This window comes from Equus asinus, chromosome 11, assembly GCF_041296235.1.
Source record: "Equus asinus isolate D_3611 breed Donkey chromosome 11, EquAss-T2T_v2, whole genome shotgun sequence".
Classification (NCBI taxonomy): Eukaryota; Metazoa; Chordata; class Mammalia; order Perissodactyla; family Equidae; genus Equus; species Equus asinus.
The window spans coordinates 31,199,513-31,224,383 of record NC_091800.1 but is presented as its reverse complement, the minus strand read 5'-3'; the positions used below and the strand labels follow the sequence as shown (position 1 = coordinate 31,224,383).

At 44.6% G+C, this 24,871-nt stretch overlaps 1 long non-coding RNA gene across 1 annotated transcript; it reads left to right on the top strand.

Annotated features, from left to right (window-relative positions):
* Positions 1-6: 6 nt before the first annotated feature.
* LOC139039793 (uncharacterized) lies at positions 7-24,088 on the top strand. The gene is made up of 4 exons (XR_011492998.1): positions 7-2,053; positions 14,328-14,482; positions 14,937-15,111; positions 20,250-24,088. It is a non-coding gene; the product is annotated as an uncharacterized lncRNA (long non-coding RNA).
* Positions 24,089-24,871: the final 783 nt, after the last annotated feature.

Here is a 24,871-nt window from a genome sequence, read left to right as displayed (position 1 = left end):
GTACTGCTTTTATTTCTCTTAGGCCTCTCTGCTTCGTGAGATGCTTGGCCTGGTTGTCCCTCAGAACACAGTATTGATTGGTTCACTTCTAAGGACAACTGTCAGAAACCAAAATCATAGACGTGGATTTTCTTAGAAGCCATTAATGAAACTTGGGTTTTTACCCTTCATACCAAAATAAGCAAAGAAAAACAGTAGAAATAAGCCCAATAATACTTTAAAATGGATTTTTGAATTTATCTTGTAATGCAAATACCAAAGAAAGTGCATGCTTCCTTGGTTTGTTTCCTTCCCTCTTGCCTCGGGATCTTCATATCAATTTTTGGCCTGCAGCACTTTTAACTGCATAAGGAACTCTAAACATAGGCATTGGTAAGAGAAATGCTGACACAACCAAACTGTCACCCCTAGAATATGTTATTGAATACGTCTGTGCAAATGCCTGGATCCCATACTTAGTGAAAGTGAAGAGAAGGCCGCTGTTCAGTTTCCAACTCCTGAGAAGAGGAGAGCACTCATAGATTTGCTCTTTGTTTCTCCCCTCTCGTCCTTTCATCCTCTTTCCCCCGTGACATGGTCACATCTTAATTGTCTACCAGTGCCAGTGAGACCTTCAGTGGGTACGGTGCATGTTGCAGTTGTTCAGCTGGGCTGGGAGGCTCTCGTGTTGTCAGGAGGCACCATCCTGTGATGGGGAAGGAGGACTGACTGTGGGGCTGACATACCGTAAAGGTCTGTCTACCATAAAATACAAGCTTGGATTCTGTTTCATCAGGGGAGAAATGTGTTTTTCACAGCAGCCTGGTGAATGAAGAGCAATGTACAGAATCACACGGTGAACAGGTTATCCTTGAGTCTGTAGATGGGACTTAGGAATGCACATCAGTTTTCTGTGCAGACAGAATTGAGAACATATTACCAAGATACGAAAACTACAGGAATATGTATGGAGTGGGGGATGTTACATTTTAAGAAATGTACTAAAGGGAAAAATCTGAGAACACTTGAAAACATGAAGTGATGAAATTATTACTTTGAATTTTTTGCTTAAAATACGTGTGAAGTAGCTATTCCTACATATAGTCTATGTAGAAAAACAAAGACAAATAGCTTATTTTCATGTATTACCATCTTCCTTTTCGGACTGAATTTTCAGCAGAACAGGAATGCCTACGGGCAGTTCCTGGGGTCTGTGTGGGGCTCAGTCACGCTCTCAGTTTGTTACAGCTTCTTCCCTCAGGGCTGAGTCAAGTGTCTGGTGTCAGCAGGTCTGGGGGCCTCGTGTATTTCTTAATATCAAGGGAGAAGGGTGTTTTCCCCCAAAGCCTGGCTGACAGTTACTCCTGGTGAAAGAAGAACAATCTGGCTGACAAATTTGTCACCCGTCTAAACTGGCCAGAAAAATTTGGAGCCACGAACACCTAGTTAGCGGAGGTCAGCAGGAGGTCAGGCAGTAATTGTTCAGAGCCTCATTCACTGGCTGCAGTGGAACTCCGTGGTATAAATTGGCTTTAGGGGACAAGTTGATCAACCAAAAAAGGCCGAAATCCCTTTAGTGTTCGGGTTACAACAAAGATTCTGACTTTCTAGATTCAATGAGGAAACGCGCGGCAGTTGACTTTGCTTAACTTTAGGTTTTGTGTCCCCCTTCCAACCCCCAACAGCAGCCATTTCTTGTTCTCAAGGCTTCTTAGCCTAAGACAGAGCTTTAGGTTTTTGCCGTCTGGGAGTTACAAATCCACAAGGGCAGTGGAAGTGTTTCTTTCTCGTAATAAGCCAAGCTGCCTTTGTTCTCTCCTACTCTTGGTCTTTTTTCCACTTTTGCGCCAGTTAGACCTGCGTCAGCCTGCGATGCACGCACAGCAGCGGGCACTGGAGTGTAATTCCTGCCGGGCCATCCATGAGCTCTGGTCCAGCTCCCAGCTGGTCTCGCCTCGTGTTCTCCTGGAGTACCACCCACCTACCTGCCCACAGAGCGAGACAGTGAGACTGAGAAAGGAACAGGAAATAATGAGGAGAAATGCATGGAATGTTCTGGACTCCTTGAAGAGAGGTATTTGTTCAAGGCATTGTTAATATTTTTGCGAGGAATAGGAACATTGATTTTTCATCCAAGAGCCATTCTGCATTTGCACAGAGTCACTAGAGTGTTGAACCTTTCTCTTTTGTAAATGAGTGAAATGCCTCACTCATGGCCTAATAGCACAGACTTTGAAGTTGCTATTTTTTATCTCCAGCTCCAGACATGAATCTTTGCTCCATTTTGCGGTGGCTGGGACATCTTCTATTCATTTCAATCTATCTTGGGTAATACTGCATTGTTTTAAGTTTTCTCTCTGGGGCCCAGTGTGTGAGTTAGCCAACGTCGAGCACATACTCCGTTGTGCATAGAATGCTCTGTATAGGCTCCATGCTGCAAACTTACCACACGATGGGTTTCAGATTTCCCTTTGCACCCCAGCCAATCATGTGTCCGACTATGTCTTGAAGCTAGTTAGTGTTTGTACAGAGCCAGGTACCAAGCTGCCAGGTGACATCTGCATGTGACTTGCATTGCTCTAATGGCATCTGCATATGTTCAGCTGTGTATGAAGATGTTTTTCACTTGATACGGAGTCATCTTTGGTCTTGTTCTCCACCCACCCCATTAAGCAGACACACCTACACATGTTGCCGATTTGATCTGCTTTCAGAGGAGGGTGGTGCCTAGTGTTTCTCTTCCTGGTGCTAATATTTACGCGATGCCTCTTGGGAAACTGTATCCCCCATCCAAAGTGCTTTCAGAAGGGAGGGGCAAAAAATCTTTGTGTTATTATCAAGGCATTTTCTGATAATATTGCATGTCTCTCCTAAATTATTCAATAAAGATTTATTTGAGCATTTTGTATTTTCTTTTTTAAAACGTATGTTTAAATGGGGCTGGCCCGGTGGTGCAGCGGTTAAGTGTGCACATTCTGCTTCGGTGGCCTAGGGTTCGCCGGTTCAGATCCCAGGTGTGGACGTGGCACCAGGCACCACTTGTCAAGCCATGCTGTGGCAGGCATCCCACATATAAAGTAGAGGAAGATGGGCACAGATATTAGCTCAGGGCCAGTCTTCCTCAGCAAAAAGAGGAAGATTGGCAACAGATGTTAGCTCAGGGCTAATCTTACCCCCCCAAAAATAAATAAAAATATGTTTAGAGATGGCAATTTTTCTCAAAGAAAGAACATACCTGAGAACCTGTAACTTTGAGGACTGAAGCTAATGAGCTTTGTGACTCCAGGCAGGACACATCCTTTTCTGAGCCACTTGAATTAGTTGCTCTCTAGGGGGCACACAGCTGTTGAAGGAGCACATGTCCCCGAGTCCCTCAGACCCATGTTTAGATCCACTTTCTGTTAGCAGAGTGATCTTGTGAAGTTTTGTAGCCTCTCTTCTATCTCCTGACCCCTAAAATGAGTATAATAATAGGTACGTCAGAGAGTTACCTGGGGAGTTCAATGATTTCATAGATATGCATGTGCCTGCCTAATGCTTGTCCATGGTAGCTTTTCCAAAAATGTTCATTTTTACTGCTTGTCTCTTTGGCTCTACTGGTTTTTTCTTTCAAGTACTGTACAAGTATTACAACAGTAAATGGATTTTTTAAAGAATGGATAACAAATTGCCAATAATTCCAGCATCCAAACGTCAACCATTTTCTTTTTTCTGGGGCTCCTTCCAGTACATCCTAACATGGAACCTTAGGAATTTGTCTTATAGGAAACGCCTGTGGACAAACACGCAGATCTCTAGACTGGAAATCAGACTACAGTACTTTGCGATGACCTTGTAATGAAATTAGAATATTTTTACTAAGATAAATAACTGATTATCAATACTTGTGACTAAATAAGAATATTTATTCTTATTTGTCATATAATAGCTGAAAAATCAACCCAAGAGAATTTACAGAAGAAAAACAGCCCTTTGGCCAGGTTTATGGCAAAGCAAGTTATGATAGTAACAGCTGTCAATTGAGCACCTATTTGTGCCAAACATTCTTTATATAGATTATCTCGTTAATCCTCACAACAACCCACTTAGCGAGGTATTTTAATCTCCATGTCATCCATGGAGAAGGGGTTCAAGAACTTAAGCACCTTTCTCAATCACAATTAGGAAGGGGTGGTGTTGGAGCTGCTCCCAGGTGGCCTAACCATGAAGTCCGTGCTCTTTCCCCTGATCTTGCTGCCTCCCAGGGAGCATTCCCAGCCAAGAGCAAAACGTGCCCTTAAGATTCTTAGCTTAAGTTCCTGAGAACTTCACTCCCGGCTTAGAGTGGATGCTGGGAATTTTATTAAGTCTCTTCCAGGTGGTCATTCATTCCAACATGATCACAGTCCAAGGACCTCCCTACCACTCAGGACATTTGTCACTTGCCATGCTGCATTTAGAATGCCAGAGGAGACATCCAGCAAAATGAGCAGGAGGCATTTTTGTGACAAATAGACTTAAGAAGCTGGAGCTGGAACTGGAAAAGTCCTTGTGGATCTTCAGGCTGCCTTTACGTGCAGTCTGATGGCTTTCCAGATCCATGGCATTATTTAGGCCCTTGATCACAGCACAGAGGATACACACCGTTAGTTAAAAGGGACCACGTCAGGTCTGAAGGCAAGAGAGACTTTTACCACTTTCATGCGCCTTCCACCAGGAGATGGCAGGTTTCTAGGAACGTAGGCTCCAGAGACAGACTAATGTGGATTTAAATTCTGGCTCATATACTTACGTGCTGTGTGGCTTTAGACAAAGTAGTTAACCTCTATGAGCCCTAGGTTTCTTTATCTGTAAAATGGGGATCATATCTCCCACTGCACAGGATTGCTGTGGGGAGGAAATAAAGAGATGCATGTAAAACATCCAACACAGTGCCTGGTGCACAGCTGGCCCTCCAGAACTGTGTACTTGCTTGATTTCTTTCACTAAGCCAGTGATTCTCTCCTTTGGCTGTTTCCTGGAATCACTTGTGGCTGTTACAACTCCTAATGTCCAGGCAGCACCCACCCCAGACTGTCAGACTTTCTGGAGCGGGAGCCAGGCAGCAGTAATTTTTAAAGCCCCTTGGTGTTTCCATGTGCAGCCGAGGCTGAGCATCCCTGGACTAGAAGTAGGCTCAGTGCACAGAGCGGGCCTGTCATCAGGGGCTCTGCAGGAGCGCAGCTCTGCAAGGCAGCACGGACTGAGGTCCCAGGGGCCGTGTGGGAGGGTCTCTCAGCTCTTCCCCGGGGAGCCATGGGCAAGGCCATTTCCAGGACCTGACTGAGATTATTCACCCAGGGCCTCTCCTTCCCCTGCAGCATTTTTATCCAAGTGAAACCAGCTTAAAATGGAATTCGGGGAATTCAGCCTGGAGGAGAATCGCATCCAAAGCAGGCAGCTTAAGGAGAGATGGCGAGTAAAGGGGGAGAAGAGACAGCAAAAAGAGATGGTGAGAGCAAGCCTGTACCCGCAGGTCCTGCTCACGAGGGCACTCTGACTTTCAGTACAAGATGCCCAGAGTTAGCGTCTCTTCCTCCCTCCAGGGCTCTGGGACTGGACCACTACTGATAGCCTCACTACTTTGAATGGGATTTGGTCCCAAGACCAGCTGCATCTGTATCACCAGGGAGCTCGTAAGAAGCGCAGAATCTCAGACCCTCCCCAGCAAAACTCCTGAATCAGAATCTCTAGGGGGGACCTAGGACTATGCATTTTAACAAGGTTGCCAAGTGATTAGCATGCTCATTAAAGATTGAGAAGCACTGCTAGAGTGAAACTAGAACAAGCTTTAGGGGGGCAAGCGATGCTTTTGAGTTTAAACCCTGGCTATCTTATGTACTGTGTGATCTTTGAAAAGTTACTTAACTTCTCTGAACTCCTGTTTCTTCATCTGTAAATTGGGGATAAAAACATTTGCCTTATTAATAGACTGCCAAGGGAATTGTGGATGGAATACACGGGGTCTATGGACTTGGATAGGAAAAAAACCTATTTTTATTTTCACTCATCTCTAACTAAAATTTCTCATGCTCTTCAATTTATGAATGTGGGCAACAAATCACGGTTGTGTTAGCAACTGACACTTTTGCAGCAGAAGAAATCACAGATATGTTCATGTCAGGTTCCAGTTATTGCAGACATCTCTACCTATCATTTCTATTCATCTACTGCAAAACTATAGTTTTTAGACTTGCTGCTAAATCTCGATATTTAATGTATTAACAGTGAGGCAAAGACATTCTCATAAATGTTTTTTAGTTTTATGGAAACTGTATTTTAAGCTAATTGGTTTCCTTTGTAATCTTATTTATATTTTATTGTATGCATTTGAAAACTTTTTTCTGAAAAGGAGCCCAGAGGCTCATGGCACAAAAAAGTTTAAGAATCCCCTCTCTTCCCTTGCAAGTCATCATGAGTAAACGACAGAATCAGATGTGTCTAACACTTAGCAGAGACGCGAATGACAGCACCCTGATCGCCCTCCTCAACGTCATCATGCTTCGTCCTAAACCTGGACCGAAGGTTCGTCCAGCCTCTTCTGGGGTTAAGTCAGAATGCACACTGCGTCTAGTCAACTTTTCCTGCAGGCATTTTTCTGGCTAATTCTGGTTTTATTGAGTGAGTGATTGTTTACTGAGTGCCTGCTGTGTGCCAGAGAGGAGAATAAGCTGTCCAGAATCACACAGCTAGCGCAGAAAGCTGGCTTTCAGGCTCCACACTGCCGTGCACTCCTACATCCAGATGTAGGGCCCAGGGGAAGGGCTCCTGCATCCTCCTGGTTCGAGAAGGCAACAGAGGGGTTATCAGCTGGCTCACTAAGCACCTACAATCTCTTAGTTCTTCAACCAACATTTATTGAGCACTTACTGTGTGCTTGGCCCTGTGTCAGTAGCTAGGATGCCCAGCTGGGTAAGTCATAAGTCCAGTCTCTAAGAAGACACTATGCTCTCTGGAAGCACAGAAAGAAAACTCATCACCCAGTGTGGGCAAGAGGTAGAAACGAGGGTCCCCCAAGCACTTGGGTGCAGTGTGAAGTCTGTAATGGCTAAGTTTATGTGTCAACTTGGCTGAGCTACAGTACCTAAATATTTGATGAAACATTATTCTGAATGTTTCTGTGAGGGTATTTTTTTAGCTGAGTTTAACATTTGATTTGATGGACTTTGAGTAAAGCAGATTGGCCTCCAGAATGTGGGTCGGCCTCATCTAATCAGGTGAAGAAATTAGTAGAAAGACTGATCACCCCTGAGCAAGAAAGAATTCTGCCAGCAGACGACCTTCAGACTTGAACTAAGACATTTACTCTCCCCTGAGTCTCTAGCTTGCTGGCCCTCCCATCAGATTTTGGACTTGCCAGCCTCCATATTCATGTAAGCCAATTACTTAAAATAACTCTCTTTATGTATACATACTTATCCTATTGGTTCTGTTTCTCTGGAGACCCTTGACTAATACGAAGTCCAACTGGAGCAGGATGGCCGACCAGATAAGACATCTCTCCACGATATCCCCACTCAACAACAACACTTTAGCATCCACCCATGGACAAAAGTGCCTTTGTGGGAGTTGTGGGATTCAGCATCATACACCAAGGAACCCAGGAGGAGTCCTGTCCACCTGTGCATCAGGTAATAGGCATACAGACCACGGTCCTGCCTGTGGACCTTGAAGTGGCCCATGCACTGGCTAAAGCTCCTCTCAGCTGCAGTCTAGGAGCCCCAGGAGAATACTGATTTAGACAGTCACCTACAAACAAGACTTCCACTTTGCAAAAGTCCAGTGCAGATGTTCCAGGACACGATTGGAGCAAAAAAATCTGAGACTGGAAGCACTGGAGAGGGTAAGAGGAACAGTTTGATTTTGCCCATGTCAACCACCACTCCCCTCCAGGGTGGCTCAGCTCAGGGCCAAGATAGCCCTTCTTGGCCTGTGATTTCTCCCACAGGGGAAAGTAAGAGCATGTGAATGAGCACCCTGCTCCCCCAGCTGTGCAGGATGCTGCTTTGTTTTCTCTCATCCCGTTCAGAATACTGAGTTGTGAGCTGCACGACTGGGGCCAGTGAGCAGTTGAGAGGATAACAGCCAGGGCTTGGGAAGGAACATATCAAAGGGACATGGAGCCTATTAACCATGTTATGGACTCCATCAGGAGGCCCACTCATGAGCTGCTGGGACACCCAGGCCACAAATCCCCCAACTGGCACATGGGTACCCCCAGTGCTCCAGGCACCTCACCCACCCCCAACCCCTGGCTGTCTCCCTGTCTGTTACCAGCAGCAAGAGTGAGCTTTGACAGATGGCTAGTGAGCATGAGCAGAAAGCCATCCTGAATCTGCAGGCATGGGAGAGACCACAAACTTGATCATTTAGCACCACCCTTGGGAAAACAAAAGGGAGGCTGTCAGGACTAGGCCTGGTGCATTGCAGGATCAATAGAAGATATACAAGCTTAAGAATTCTGCCATGAGACAGCAAGAAGTGTGGAGTAGGCATATCCCTAAAAGGTCTGAGAAAGCCTCAGAATCCCTAGCAGGGCTGATGGAAGGTAGTTCTCCCCCAACTTGTCAGTAAAGACTGGAGGAGGTGATGCTACTTCAAATGCAAAGACATCATTGCAAGACTTAAAGGAATATGAAAAATCAAGGAAACATGATACTACCAAAGAACAACAATAATCTTCCAGTAACCCACCCCAAACATATGAAGATCTGTGATTTACCTGATAAAGCATTTAAAATAGCTATTTAAAGGAAGCTTAATGAGCTACTAGAAAAAAATAGAAAGATAATTCAACAAAATTAGGAAAACAATACACAAACAAAATAGGAATTTAACACAGAAATAGAAATCATAAAAAAATAGAAATTCTGAAGCTGAAGAATACAGTGAAGGAAATGAAAAATGCAATAGAGAGCATCAACAACAGACTGGATCAAGCAGAAGAAAGAATCTATGAAGTGTAAGGCAGGACCTTTGAAATTATCTGGTTAGAGGAGAACAAAGAAAGAAGAATGAAACAGAGTGGAGTAAGCCTGTGTAAATTATAGGATACCTTCAAGAGAAGCAATCTGTGAAATACGGACATCCCAGAAGAAGAAGAGAGGGAGAAAGTGACAGAAAGCTTGTTCAAAGAAATAATGGCTGAGAACTTCCCAAATCTGGGGAGAAATTCAGCCATTCAAGTTCATGAAGCTCATAGGTCCCCAAACAAATTCAACTTTTTAGTCTTCTCCAAGATACATTATAATAAAAGTGAAAAATTAGAATCTTAAAAGCAGCAAGATAAAAGAAGCTTATCACTTACAAGGGAACCCCCCCAGATGGTATCAGTGAATTTCATAGCAGAAACCTTACAGGTCAGGAGATAGTGGCATAATATATTCTAAGTGTTGAAGGAAAAAACTGCCAACCAAAAATACTTTATCCAGCAAAGTTTTCCTTCAGAAATGGAGAGAGAAAAACAGTCCCAGACAAACAAAAACTGAGAGAGTTCATCACCACTAGAGTTACGCTACAAAGAATGCTGAAAAGAGTTCTTTAAGCTGAAATGAAAGGATGTTCATTAATAACATGAAAACATATGGAAATATACAACACTGGTAAAGGTAAGTATATAATCAAATTCCGAATACTGTAATACTGTAATCTGGTAGTGTGTTAACCATTTAACTCCAGTAAAAAAGTTAAAGTACAAACATGTCAAAAAATAAGTATAGCTACAATTATTTGTGAATGAATACACAATAGAAAGAAGTAAATTGTGACATCAAAAACATTAAAAGTGGGGAGTAAAAAGGTGGAGTTTTTGTATGAGATCAAAATTAAATTGTTATCCACTGTTATATCTATAAGATATTTATATAAGCTTCATGGTAACCACAAAGCAAAAATGTATAGTAGATACACAAAAAATAAAGAGAAAAGAATCAAAGCATACCACTACAAAAAATCCTCAATTCACAAAGGACAAGAGAGGAAGAAAGGAACAAAGGAACTACAGAACAGCCAGAAAACAAAAAGATGGCATTAGTAAGTTCCCACCTGTTGATAATTACTCTAAATGTAAATGGATTAAATTCTCCAATCAAAAGGCAAAGAGTGGTTGAATGGATAAAAAAACAAGAACCCAGGGCCAGCCTCGTGGCATAGTGGTTAAGTTCATGTGCTCTGCTTCAGTGGCCCAGGGTTCACAGTTTCGAATCCTGGAGGCAGACCTACATACCGCTCATCAAGCCATGCTGTGGCTACATCCCACGTACAAAATAGAAGAAGACTGGCACAGATGCTGGCTCAGGGCCAATCTTCCTCACCAAAAAAAACCCAAAAAACAAAAAAACAAGACCCCAATTATAAGTTGCCTACAACAGACTCACTTCAGCTTTAAGGACACACATATGCTCAAAGTAAAGGGATGGAAAAAGATATTTCATGCAAGTGGAAACCAAAAGAGAGTCAGGACAGCTATATTTATATCAGAAAAAGTAGACTTTAATGCAAAAGCTGTAATAAGAGAAAAAGAAGGTCATTGAATAATGATAAATGGGTCAGTTCATCAAGAGAATAAAACAATGTATGCACCCAACATCTGAGTACTTAAATATATTAAGCAAATGCTAATAGATCTGAAAGAAGAAAGAGATAACAATACAATAATAGTAGGGGACTTGAGCCAGCCCTGGTGGCCTGTCAGTTAAAGTTCAGTGCACTCTGCTTCAGGGGCCCCGGTTTGGTTACTGGGCATGGAACCACACCACTCGTCTGTTAGTAGCCATGCTGTGGTGGCACCTCACATAGAAGAACTAGAAGGTTTTCCAGCTAGAATATACAACTATGTACTGGGGCTTGGGAGAAGGAAAAGAAAAGGAAGACTGGCAACACATGTTAGCTCAGAGTGAATCTTTCCCAGCAAAAATAAATAAACAAAAATAATAGTAGAGGACTTCAATACCCCAATTTAGCAATGAATAGATCACCCAGACAATAATCCTTGTATACGTGGTCAACTAATATTTGACAAGGGAGCCAAGAGTACTCAATGGCGGAAGGATAGTCTCTTCAATAAACAGTGTTGGGAAAGCTGGATAATCACATATGAAAGAATAAAATTGGATTCCTATCTTACCCCACTCACAAACATTAACTTGAAATGGATTAAAGACTTAGACATAAGATCTGAAACCATAAATTCCTAGAAGAAAACATAAGGAGTAATTTCCCTAACATCAGTCTTGGTGATGAGTTTTTTTGGATTTGACACCAAAAGCAAAGACAACAAAAGCAAAAGCAAACCAGTGGGAGTACATCAAACTAAAAATCTGCACAGCAAAGGAAACCATCAACAAAATGAAAAGACAACCTACAGAATCGGAGAAAATATTTGCAAATCATATATCTAATAAGGGGTTAATGTCCAAAATACATAAAGGTCTCATATAACTCAAAAGCAAAAAAACAATCCAATTAAAAAATGGGCAGAGGATCTGAACAGACATTTTTCCAAAGAAGGTATACATACAAATAGCTAACAGGTTTATTAGGGAAATGAAAATCAAAACCACAATGAAATATCACCCTAACCTATTAGAATGACTGACCTCAAAAAGACAAGAGATAAGTGTTGGTGAGGATGTTGAGAAAGGAAATCCTCATGCACTGTTGGTGGAAATGTAAATTAATGCAGCAACTAAGGAAAACAATATAGAGGTTCCTCAAAAAATTAAGAATAGAACTACCATATGATTCAGAAATCCCATTTCTGGGGATATATCTAAAGGAAATGAAATCAGAATATCAAAGAGACATCTGCACTTCCACATTCATTGCAGCATTTTTCACAATAGCCGAGATATAGCAACAACCTAAGTGTCCATCAATGGATGAATGGATAATGAAGATGTACATACATACAATGGAATATTATTCAGCCATAAGAAAGAAGGAAATCTTGTTATTTGCAACAACATGGATGAAACGGGGGTATTATACCAAGTGAAATAAGACAGAGAAAGACAAACACTGTATGGTCTCACTTATATGTGGAATTTAAAAAAGCCAAACTCGTAGAAACAGTGAGTAGAATGGTGGTTGCCAGGAGCTAGGGCATGGGATAAATGGGGAGATGTTGGTCAAAAGGCGCAAACTTCCAGTTATAAGATGAGTAAGTCCTGGGAATCTAATATATATCGTAGTGACTCTACTTGACAATACTGTGTTGTATACTTCAAAGTTGCTAAGAGAGTAGATCTTAAATGTTCTCACCACAAAAAAACGAAAAGGTAATTATATGAGGTGATGGAAATGTTAACTAACCCTATTGTGGTAATTATTTTGCAATGATTACATATAAGTGTATCAAATTACCACATTGTACACCTTAAACTTACACAATGTTATATGTGAATTTTATCCCAATCAAGCTGAAACAAAAATAAACAAAAAACCAAAGTCCAGGGGCTCTCTCGCTTGTGATTATGCTCCTGTGTGCTCTCCTTTCAGGTTGATTGTGTCTCATGTTACACAGCTCCCAGCCTGGGGTCTGGGCCCCTCAGAGAGTTCTGTTTCATCCAGACCCTCTGCCATGGCGGGTATCCAGGCTAATGTAAGCAGTGGAGGTTCACTGGGCACACACCATTCGGGGAGCACTGAGAAAGCTGGGGTTAGCAGGGAAAGGAGATAACACTTATTGAGTGCCTACTGAGTGCAGGGCCTGTGTATATTACATTCATTTTCACCTCTAATGATGAGTACACAAAAAGATGAATAGAATTATGCCCATTTCACAGATAAGGATGCTGAAGTCTGGAGAGGGCAAGTGATTCTCCTGCGATCACCCAGTTAGCAGGAAGCTGGGAGTTGGCATCTCCCATCTGTCTGGCTGGCACCCAAGACAACCAGGGCCAGGCTCTCTAAAACACTCCCACAGAAGGAGTCCGGCCCAGGAGAGAAGAGGCCTAGATCTGCGGAGCCCTCGCTCCGGGGCCCAGAGGGCTTCCTGGAACCAGCGGTGGGCCCCGTGGCCACACCACCCCGTAATGTGAGAGCTTACTCCATGAGCTGCTTGAAGTCCACAAGGAAGACCACCCAATCCTCAAATAAAGGAGCCTTCAGTCTCAGCACAGTCTTCGAAACAGCCAACTCTGATCTTGGCCCCCGAGCTTGGGTTTCACCCTGGACGATCTGGCCTTGGGCGTGTTGGTCATAAAGTGCCACTTAACCCCCTTCCCCCCAAACTGTATTTCACTCCACGGTCACCCTGCCGCTCTGCTCCGCTGATGAGAATCCCGCGTGCGCCGGAGCGGAAAGCTCTCCTGGGCCCCGCAGGTGGCATCTCCTGCTTCCTTCCTGATCTCGTGCACTTTCCTTCTATCAGACAAGGAGATTGAATTGGCCTGGCACGATTCGCTCTCCAGAAAGCGACTTTGGCTGCTGAATCTCCCAAAGAGGGCGGATTTATTTGGGTGTTTCCTTCTGAAGTGAGTGAATGGGCCTTTTCAGAGCCGCCCACAATTAGCTGATGGGCCTGAGCTGCGTGCCAGGCCCACCTGTTTCGGGGATGGCGGCCAAATGGGGCAGATGGGATCCAACAGGGCCGGCAGATAGCCGCTTAATTCAGCCTCGGAGTCCTTTCCCACTCTGCTCCAGGGCCCCTGGAAACAGAAAAATCAGAAAACTGTGAAAGGCAAGAACGTAAGTCAGAGAGAACCTTCCAGGAGGCTGTGCGTTAAAATCGCCCCTCCGGATTGCAGTAGCAACTATGTAGGAAAAAAGAACGGAAACCAAAATTGAATACTGGTTTTGCTCGTGCTGCCTGGAAGGCTCTCCCTTGCCTTGTCCCTTCCATGAATAAATGTCTACCTCTCCATCGTTCAAAGGTCACCCGTCTCAGGAGGGTTCCCCAGCCCTGTCTCCCCTGCCCACCTCCCCACGCAGAGCCCGCTGGGCCTTCTTTATGCTTCCTTAGCAGTTGAAACGACCTCTTGGCATAATTGTGAGCTCGTATCATTTTCTATTCTTATTTTGACATGCTCCGAAAGGGAGGTAAGGTGAATTACAGTGCACAATTAAAATGTAAAATAAACCACTTACTTTAAAAGAAGTGACAAAATCAGGGGAAAGGGTTAGAAAGGTAAGAAAAAACAAAGAATGAGGTTTATGCATAAAATACTACTCTTGGGTCTTCTCAGGCTTCAGGTGGGCCGTGGCTTCGGCCCAAAGCTTTCCAGCAAGCCAACCCAACTCTGTGAGGGGTAGTGAACAATGGCCTTAGGATGGACATAATACATTTCATGGGGTTGTGCCGTATAACCTCCTTTACTGTCCACCCACAGCATCACACCTGAGTGGCCTTCAGGGAAAGCAGTTCTGCAGGGGGACCAGTGCAATGGGATTTGGCTGCGCAGCTTCCGTTGGCTGGTGAGATTCACAGACAGGCTTTACTGAATCTGAGGAACTGCAGATCTTGCTGGCCTCGATAGAGATCTGGGTAAGTGTTGTGTGGTGGTCATGCAGGAATATTCATTCTTTTCATCACCGAGCCTCTGAGCCCCCTTCCTGGCTTTGTGGAATTCCCTGAGCTAAGGTAGTCTGTCTCCCATTGTAGAAGCTGAAAATGGCACTACTTGCTTCGCCAGCCTCCTGTGCAGCTGGCAGGAGGGGAGATGACCCAGGCACCACCAACCTGGCCTAGAGTTATGAGGACGGTAGGGTTCTGGCAGTGGCTGCAGAAGGATGAGTCTTTGAGGGCAGCACTGGCAACCAGCCTGACCGGTGGCTCCAGCAACTGAAGTTAGCAGTATCAGCAATGTAGACTGTGACATCCCCATTTGACCCAAGCCACTGTCTTAGCTGCAGGACCCTGAACTGGTTCTTCTGCCTCCCTGGTGATTCTGTGAGCCTCTCAATATCCTTGTAATGAGTTTGTTTTCTGCTTAAATCAGGCCGAGTTGGTTCCAGTTGCTTGCAAGAAACAATGTGCCTGATGCCCATAGGTCTTCTACTGTGTTTCCTGCCACCTACATACAGAGCAAACGAACGTGAAACTGCTGTGAAAATCAGGGCTGCATAAGGGCATAAGGACACAACCCAGGTCTGCCCACAGAGCATTCCTAAGAGGTATGAATAGAAAAACTGAACAGACAAAGGGAGACTGTTCCAGAGCCGGCCCACCTGGAATCTCAAAGCCTGGGATTGCACTGTCCAACATGGTAGCCAGTAGCCACTTGTGGCTGTTTAAATATCAATTTAAATTAGTTAAAATTAAATACAATTAGAAATTTATTTTCTCAGGTTCAGTAGCCATGGATCAAGAGTTCAATAGCCACAGGCACCGAGTGGCTACCATTTTGTACAGTGAAGATTTAGAACATTTCCATCATTGTAGAAAGTTCCAATGGACCATGCTGGCCTAGAACGTTGAAATTCCAGGCTGAGTGGCAGGATTACTGCCTAGTTTGGTTGTATCCATCATTCTGGTGGCTGATGAGGCTAGGAGTACAAAGGGAGTGAGGCAGCAGTTCTACCCTTCTCCATCCCAATGGACCTCAAATCCGCACCAGCTGGCAGGACCAGGAAACACTGGGTGTGCCCTGTGAGAAATGGCACAGGCATGGGAAGCCCCGTTTACCCTCCCACATCTTCATCTTATCCCTCATACTACTGGTTGTTAGCTGCCTCAGGGGGAAACAAAAGTAAAGGCAACCTTGAATCTAGTCCTCACCATCATTCTCACTGTGCTAGGATCTGGACCAGGCTTTGTAGCCCGGGCTAGTGCAGAGGCTGCCTCAGGGATGTGGGATGTGTGTTCACAGCAGGGGCTGGCTGTTTACCCAGGATCTAGCACAGCAATTGGCATATTGGAAGTACCCAGCAAACATTCATTGAGTTGACATAGATCTAACGCAGACCCCAAGGGACCTGATGCAGGACAGTCAGATAATTTTCATGTCAATATCTTTCATTCAAGAGATGAAGGAGACCTAAAATAATGATGATATGATGGTGCATATATAAAAAAATGGGAGTATAGAGTATAATTTCATTATAATTGGAATTATACAAAAAAATTGGTTACATATGTGAAGATGTTTGGAGTTACGGGAATTTTTTTTCTTTTAAAATTCCTTAAATATTATCTATATCAGAATGCTTAAGAATATGTCCTGACAAATGCGATGCCTTCTGTGAAATGGGAGCAGTAATAGTCCCTACTAATTGTGTTGTATGAGGAATAAATGAGATAATGCATGAAAAACATTCAGGACAGTCTTCATACACGATAAATGCTAAGTACGAGGTGGCAATTACTGTTATTTCTGCACTAGAAATCTGCGAGATAATAAAAGATGGAGGCCCCTTGGCATTCCTGTCATGTGGTGGCTTTGGTCCCCTTTCCTGTGGGGCAGGGATGGGAAGGCTCTGGGCCTGGGCTGGGTTTCTGAATCCTGACAGCGCCAACCCTCCTCCCACAGGGCAGCTATGCTGTCTCCATTGCGTGCACCCTGCTAAGGACGCTGCCAATCTTCTCAGACCTTTTTGTGCTTCTTGGTTTAAGCCATGGGGGTTTGGAGGGTTTTTTTTTTTAAATTCCAGGTCTATCATCTTTGCAAATGATTTTTCCCTTTGCAGCAATTCCACGCAAAACAAAGACACTCTCCAGTTTTCTTTCTGTTTCTCCGGCTCCTCCCTTCTGGTCAAATCCTGCAGCTACTCACAAGGGCCTCCCTCAGTGCCCCAGAAGACCCAAAGAGCTGCCTCTTCTCTCTTTCTTTCTGTATTCCTTTGTCTGTCTTTCTGTGCATCTGTTTCTGGCCCTGACTTCTCCCTTGTCTGTCTCTCTTTGGCTCTTTCTATCCCTTGAATCTTCGGAGGCCCTCCAGAGGCTGTGGTCTGGAATGCAGGCTCTACCCATAAGGATCGCGCCCTCCTCCACCGCCACCACACCCTCAACGGAAGTTGCGGGTGCAGCAGGGTGAGGAAAATGCAGCTCCCTTCTTATAGCCCTTTTTCCTACAGAGAAAATACCAAATATGTGGTCCTGCCTAGAAAAACTTCTGATTAAGGAAGTCATGTCTCAATGCTTGCAAAACAAATTTCCAAATATCAAATGTGTTGAAACAAAATCTTTGTAGCTCTTTAAATGATTTAGCCTACTTGTCAACAAGCAGAATAACTAAGAACAAAATGTTGATCATTGAAGCATTGCACTTTATCTTAACCCTGTCATAATCTGCTTTTGGATATATTATCCCACTCTATTTTTTATTTTAATTTTTATAGCAATAACATTGGATTATAACATTATATAACTTTCAAATGCACATCATAATATATTTTTAATTCTGTGTAGATTACATCATGTTCACCACCCAGAAACTAATTACAGTCCATCACCACACATGTGTGCCTAATTAGCACTTTCGCCCTCCTCCCTCCCGGCTTCCACTCTGGTAACCATCAATCCAGTCTCTGTTGCTATGTTTTTGTTTGTCCTTGTTTTTATCTTCTACTTATGAGTGAGATCATGTGGTATTTGACTTTCTCCCTCTGACTTATTTCACTCAGCATAATACCCTCAAGGTCCATCCATGTTGTCACAAATGGCTGGATTTCATAATTTCTTATGGCTGAGTAGTATTCCATCGTGTATATATACCACATCTTCTTTATCCATTCGTCCCTAGGTTCCTTCCAAGACTTGGCTATTGTGAATAATGCTGCGATGAACATAGGGGTGCAAATATCTTTATGCCTTTGCGTTTTCAAGTTCTTTGGATGAATACCCAGCAGTGGGAGAGCTAGATCATATGGTAGATCTATTCCTAATTTTCTGAGGATACTCTATAGTGTTTTCCATAGTGGCTGCACCAGTTTGCACTCCCACCAGCAGTGTACGAGGGTTCCCTTCTCCCCACATCCTCTCCAACACTTGTTTCCTGTCTTGTTAATTATAGCCATTCTGACAGAAGTGAAGTGATGTCTCATTGTAGTTTTGATTTGCGTTTCCCTGATAGTTAATGATGTTGAACATCTTTTCATGTACCGGTTGACCATCCGTGTACCTTCTTTGGAGAAAATTCTGTTCAGATCTTTTGCCCATTTTTTAATTGGGTTGTTGGATTTTTTGTTGTTGAGATGTATAAGTCCTTTATATATTTTGGAAATGAACCCCTTATCAGATATATGGTTTGCAAATATCTTCTCTCAGTTATTAGGTTGTCTTTTCATTTTGTTGATGGTTTCTATCCCACTCTTTTTGTTTCTCAGGATAACCTTTTTATAGTAGTAGACATGGTATAATTATCTCCATTTTTAAAAATGGGAACTGAGACTCAGAGAGATGCAAGGATTTGCACACAGTGGCCCTTAGTTTTGTTGCCGCAGGACCACAATACTTATCCACTGGGGACCATGAGCCCCCTCGCTCCCCTCCCTGCCCCTGTCAGCTCTAGGACTCCATGATTCCCAGCAGAAATTCCAAACAACCCAGACCAAACTTGCCCAGGAGAATCTGTGTGGCTTTGATGCACATGGTGTCCTCTATAAATCACAGTCCACGGCCGCGAGCTCCCTAGGTCTCTGGGCTGCACAGCCACTCAGAGATCTAATCACGTTCTCAGTCTTAGTCCACCACAGTGAATCCTACAGCCCAGCAGCAAGCGCTAAAGCAGAAACCCTGGTGACAGAAGGAGCTCTCTGAGGGTTCGGTGGAATAAATCACTCAAACACTTGGATTTCTATAAAAGCAGTGAAACTTAATTCTTGGTATGATACTAGGATAAACAAAATGTAATCTACAGCATTGTCCCGGCTCATCCAAATCTTAACTTCTTTTTCCATGGAAGTGATTGAAAAAAAAATTGCAGAGACTTTCTGGAGCATTATCTTATTTGGATGCAATTTTAACCAGAAGGCCAAATATTTCATACTGAAGGCAAGTGCACAATTGCTGTAAATGCAGGCGAACTTGGAGGTGAAGCAGTGCTCCTGTAGAATCACACATGCAAATGTTTAAGCCACTCAACAATTTCCCCTTGCAGCTGCCCATTTTATCTCTTGCAAAACTAGTAATGACACAAGCAGTTGATTATGGTTTACAATAGCAATAAACCTCTCACAATTGGTTGTTTCCAAAATAAATAGCCATTCTGTTAAATGTTAAATAACAAGTCATAAACTGCTGAAAACAACCAATTTCTTGTGGATTATTGCCTGAATAAATTTCAGCAGGAATGGCAGATCATTAAGCTGTGAACGCCACAGGTCAAAACCATTGAAATTTTTTTCAAAAAAGTCAATCAATCAACGAATCCATCAAGAACTCCCATTTTACAAACCAAATCACACCACATATTATATTCTTTGGACCTTCTCCTTTGTTGGTCACGGTTAGCTCTATTCTTGCCCAAATCCTTCCCTACTTTTTTAGAGATTAAAGAACACCTAGGCTGGTGGTTAAATTGGCCCGTTGGGAGACCATTCAGTTTAACTCAGCTGCATTCTACAGGCACTACCTTGCAAGACTACAATATTCCAATTGATGAAACACAGCCCTGTCCACCAAGTTAAACATCTGAGTCAAAGCTCAGTGGCAAATATATTCCAGCTGCAGCTCTAATAGAGGCTGTTCTCGCAAGAGGAGCCACCTTCATCGGGGTGATTGACAGAACACTCCTCGCCATAGCAACCAGGGTTATCTCTCTGGAATAACAACATTAACCTCCTTCAGAACCAGTTTTTCATCCTTAAGTATAAAAGGCAGTTGCATGCCTCTTGTACAGTCCTTTATTTTTATTTTTGAATGAACGGTTAGCACTTAGATAAAAATAGGACAAGATGCAGGGAAAACAAATTAATTTCAAATTCCTCCTGAAAAAAGTATTACAATGGGTCTTGTAGGCAGAACAGTTAAAGGGCAGGAAGGGTCCCTGTCTCTTCTGAGCACAGGGCGGCAGCAGAGAGATTTCTATTCATCTGCCGCCTCTGAAATAGCCTACTGCGTTGATTCTCTTTGTGCTGTCATGGGGCTGGGGTGAAGGCTTTTTTCAGGTTTATTCTTGCCTCATAACCCTAATACATGCACACACACATACACACACCCCCACACACACTCACCTTAGCTGTGCTCGAGTGCAAAGTGATGAATGGTCTATGGAAAAATGCATATTCTATATGGAAAAATATGCGTATTCTATCGCCTTTTTGAAACAAATTGCTAAATGGATCCAAACCACCTGCCCTGTCTTACACCATAGAATCCACAGCCATCAGCGTCTTGACATGTTATTGGAAGCCCCTCCCCAGCCCTCACAGAGGCTCTCTGCTAACCCTCTGCGCCTGACTTCTACCACCAGCCTCTGCAAGTGGAAAGCCTGGCACGCGAGCCATGAGGAGCAAAGACTGTCACAAGGACTGTCTCTGAACCCAGATGGGCCACCGCTGAGCTGTGTTCTCCCTGTCTCTTATCCCATCTCGGATCCATTTCCCGAGGGAGCCAACTTAATCACAACTGCTACCTTGAGAGGTTGAGCCATCTTTCTTGAGGCTTGTGTATCATTCAAAGTCACAGTCTTGAAACCTAAGAGCCCAGTTGTAACCTTGGAGAACTTCAGTCCTCCAATGAGGAAAGAGGCTAGGCGGGAAAGAAAAAAGGGGCCACCTGGGCCAAAGCAGGAGGAATCTGGGAACATGGTACCCAATGAGGGGCCCTAAGAGCGGGAAGCAGTGATCCAGCAGAATGGCTCCAGGTGGATCTCTGACCTGATTGGGATTTAAGCAAACAAATGAGCCTAAAGGCATGACAAATGGATTCCAAATGATGTTCTGTAAACGGCTTTGTGCTAAGTTTGGAAGTAGGAAGAACTCTTTGAGATCTTTATTGTGTTGGACCCAAACATTGAAGGCCTCCTCAGGTTCCCTTCATGCCCACTTTGCTGCCAAAGGTGCTGCCCACCCCCAGGGGCTCCCCAAGAGCACTGTCACCTTTGCCAAGCCCTGGAACTGCCTGGACGCCAAGGTGAGGCCCTGAGCCTCACACCCTCACTGCAAGCGTACTCTTGCCCAGTTGCACTCCACTCCAGGATTTGGGTACAATGCCACAGCCATGGGCATGGGAACTGTTTCCTGAGTGGCTCCAGAAGGACCAAGTGACACCCAGAAGTGAAGGGTGTTGCCTCCCTGGGAGTAAACTTGGTTTCAGGTAACAGAGATGAAGAATCCTTTCTCTCTCCACGTGGAGGTTCGATTTCTCCTGGCAAAGCTGCAGAAGTCCCTTGGGCTGAGGGGACACACCTGCAGAGCAGCCTGTGTCTTTGGCCACTCACTGAGAAGTGGCATGCAGGGTAGCACCACTGCATCACATTGCTTCTTGTTTACCCTGCCTGTCTTCCCGGTTCCCTCCTAACCCTCACCTTTCCAGGGTTTCACTTCCCAAATAAAGTAGTTACACTGTAATCCTTGCGTCAGGCTCTGTATGGGGACAAGGACTGAGAAAACCACCTAGCTGAGTCACACTCAGGGCTGTGGCAACATTCTCTAAACAGCTTCGTGGGCAAAGGAGTGGATGGTGAAAAGCATGATCCTTCTCTTTGAATGAGTCCGAAGGCTCTCCCCTTCATTTGCTAAAAGATCCCTGGCAGTATGCCACCTCTGGAAGCTGCAAGTTTCCTGCAGGCTGAGGTTTGAGGAAGGGTTGTTTAATTGCTTTAAGAAATAGTGTAACAGGCCTTTTTTATTTGGGAACAAAATTAAGCCTCCTTGCATCCAAGGTGTTTACAATTAAAATGGAAAAGAAATTTCTTTTAATAGTCAAAAGCACGATAGCAACAGCAGCAAAACCCCGAGTCAAAAATTGCCAGTGTTATCAGGCTGAGGCGAACTAATGCTTCTCTTTGAAACACGCAGAGGTAGCATTGCCTTCCCTGGCTGAGAGGACAAAAAGTGGATGCTCTTCCTTTCCCACTCAACGCCTTCCTCAGGAAGTCTTGCTAACCCCTGTGCCTCGTGTGAATATTGCATTATTTATTTACGAGTCTGTTGGTTTATTCATGCGCCTGGCCCAGCCATCCTGTGATCGCTCTGTTTCATGGAGTCTGTGTGCGACTGGTGGGTTGCAGCTGGTGCTAATGAGGCCCAGTCTGGGTTCAGTCCGCACAGGAGCCAGTTAACTTGACTCTGCTCCACGGCCAGAGGCTGCACCAACCGCTCTGGCTGGAGCTTATGTGTGCACCTCTGGGCCGAGGGCAGCCCGGGAACGGAGGAGGGGGCGGGGCGGTCAGGCCGTGCCCCACCTCCACTGGAGGAATAGCTGCTTCCTGTAGTGCCTGCACCCTCTGCAAAGGTCAGCACTGAGTTTCACCAGGATTACCTATTCGATCCTCACTCTGGTGTTTGTGCATGTGTGTTTTTAGAATTTTCCTTTTTTATTCACTCAGCAAGTATTTACCAAGCACCTGTTATATGACAAGGGCTATGACTCACTTCTTTTGCCTCATTTCCCTGGCATATTCATTCTTTATTTACTAGAACACACAGTCTTCAGGGGGGCCGATCTGTGGACATCAGAAAATAAACAAGGTGGAGTTACAGATTTTTGTATAATGTTTTGTGAAAATATACAAGAAAAAAATCCGTTTATTCACTCAACAAATATTTATTGACTCTATTACGTCTTGGGTACTAGAGCTATAGCAGTGAAATAAAACAGATTTAAAAATTCCTTCTCTCGTGGAGTTTATGTTTCTGTGGGTCAGCGGTGGGATGGGGACAGGGAGAAACTAGACAATAAATAAGAAAAGTTAGTAAAAAAAATATGTATATTACCTGATGCTAAGTGCCAAGGAGAGAACCAAAGCAGGGGCGCGGCCAGGGGTTGCTGGGAAGAGGCTGAAACTGTAAACAGGGCAGTCAGCAGAAACCGCGTTGAAAAGTGACACTACAGCAAGGAGCTGAGGGGGAGAGAGAGTGATACATTCCAGGCAGAGGGAACAGCAAAGGTAGAGACCATGAGGAGGGAGTGTGCACAGCCTGTTGGGCGAACAAGGGCAAGGAGGCCAGTGTGGCTGGGACAGAGTGAGCCGAGGGGAAGCGATGGGAGATGCAGCCAAGATGGAAGGGAGGAGGGAGTATGTGGAAGGTCTACCGGCCCCTGTAAAGCCTTTGGCTTCTTTCTGAAGGCGTCAGAAAAGGCTTCATCCAACAGCGGGATCTTTCTTTTTAAGATTTTATTTTTCCTTTTTCTTCCCAAAGCCCTGGGGTACACAGTTGTATATATTTTTAGTTGTGGGTCCTTCTAGCTGTGGCATGTAGGATGCCGCCTCAGCATGGCTTAATGAGCGGTGCCATGTCCCCGCCCAGGATCAGAACCAGCTAAACCCGGCTGTCAAAGCGGATCCTGAACTTAACCACTCCGCCAGGGGCCGGCCCCAAGAGCTGGACCTTAAAGGCTGAGTAGTGTTGATATACTCATGCGCAGGCCCATGGGAAGAGGCGTGGCCACACCTCCCGGGTGCTTTGGAAGATGATACATGCATGTACTAGACTTGCAGACTGATGCGGCTGGCCCCGTGGCCGAGTGGTTAAATTCGCTTGCTCCGCTGCAGGCGGCCCAGTGTTTCGTTGGTTGGAATCATGGGCGCGGACATGGCGCTGCTCATCAAGCCATGCTGAGGCAGCGTCCCACATGCCACAACTAGAAGGACTGACGAGGAAGAATATACAACTATGTACCCAGGAGCTTTGGGGAGAAAAAGGAAAAAAAAAAAATCTTAAAAAAAAAAAAGACTTGCAGACTGAGTGGAGTTAGCATCTGCTCCCAGCCTCACCCCTCACGCCGCCCCATTCCGAAATGCACGGGAGCTACAAGCCTGGGAGTCACGTATGGTCCCATGGTGGCAGCCCACACAGTGACAGGGATTACTTTACCCACCAGCTGGGGTTCAGAACAGATGCTGAAAACTTAACTAGACAGCCTGTATTTTTACTTGCTAAGTCTGGCAACCCTCTACGTGGTGCGGAATAAATGCCGCTTGCCGATGAGGCTGCGGACTACAGGGCAGAAGCCCCTTCCTGTTACACTAACTGATCTGGACAACTCTGCCCCTAGGGAGCTCATCCTTGGTCGCCCTTGGGTGTCGGCCCCGCTCTCTGATGGCCGCAGTCTGTGAATTACTTATGAGAACTGCTGGGCCCCCAACTGCCACCCCAAGGGTAAGTTAAGCCACAGCTCCCCGAATCTGCCTCTCCAGAGCATAAAATAGGAATCCTGACTTTTGCCAGCAGCGCTGAGAAGCGATAGGCAGTCCCGATGTGTGGGGTGGGCTGGAGTACAAGAGGCTGCCCTGAGCTACTATCGATCTTGCAGGCCAGCCGTCCCTAAACCGAGCAGACACGGCGGAGCGGGATGCTGTCGCCAGCCTCTCCTTTCATGGGGATGACTCTTCAGATATCCCTCAAAGTCTGACAGGCTCAAAGGGAGAACCAGCGAGTTCCTTCCTTTCACCAACATAATGCCCTGGGGAGCTGCATTACAGTCTTTTTTTTTTTTTTTTTTTTACTTTTTGAATGCAAAGTCGAGGGGGAAAAATCCACAACAGTCTTCTCTCCTTTGAGACTCTCTCTTAAGTGTGGTCCATCATTCAGTTTAAGAACCAAAGCACAAAATATAAAAACTCATAGAAGTTGTTTTGAAAGCCTAGAATGTGCTGAGCACTGTAGAGAGCATTTTCTATGTGTGATGGATTTTATCCTTATGATCCTTCTGTGAGATAGAGAGTACTCTCCCCATTTTACAGATTCAGAAACAGAGATGCACTGAGGCTCCGTGATTTGCTCAGAGCCACGCATCCTGCTGATGGGTCAGAGCCCTGGTTCAAAGGCA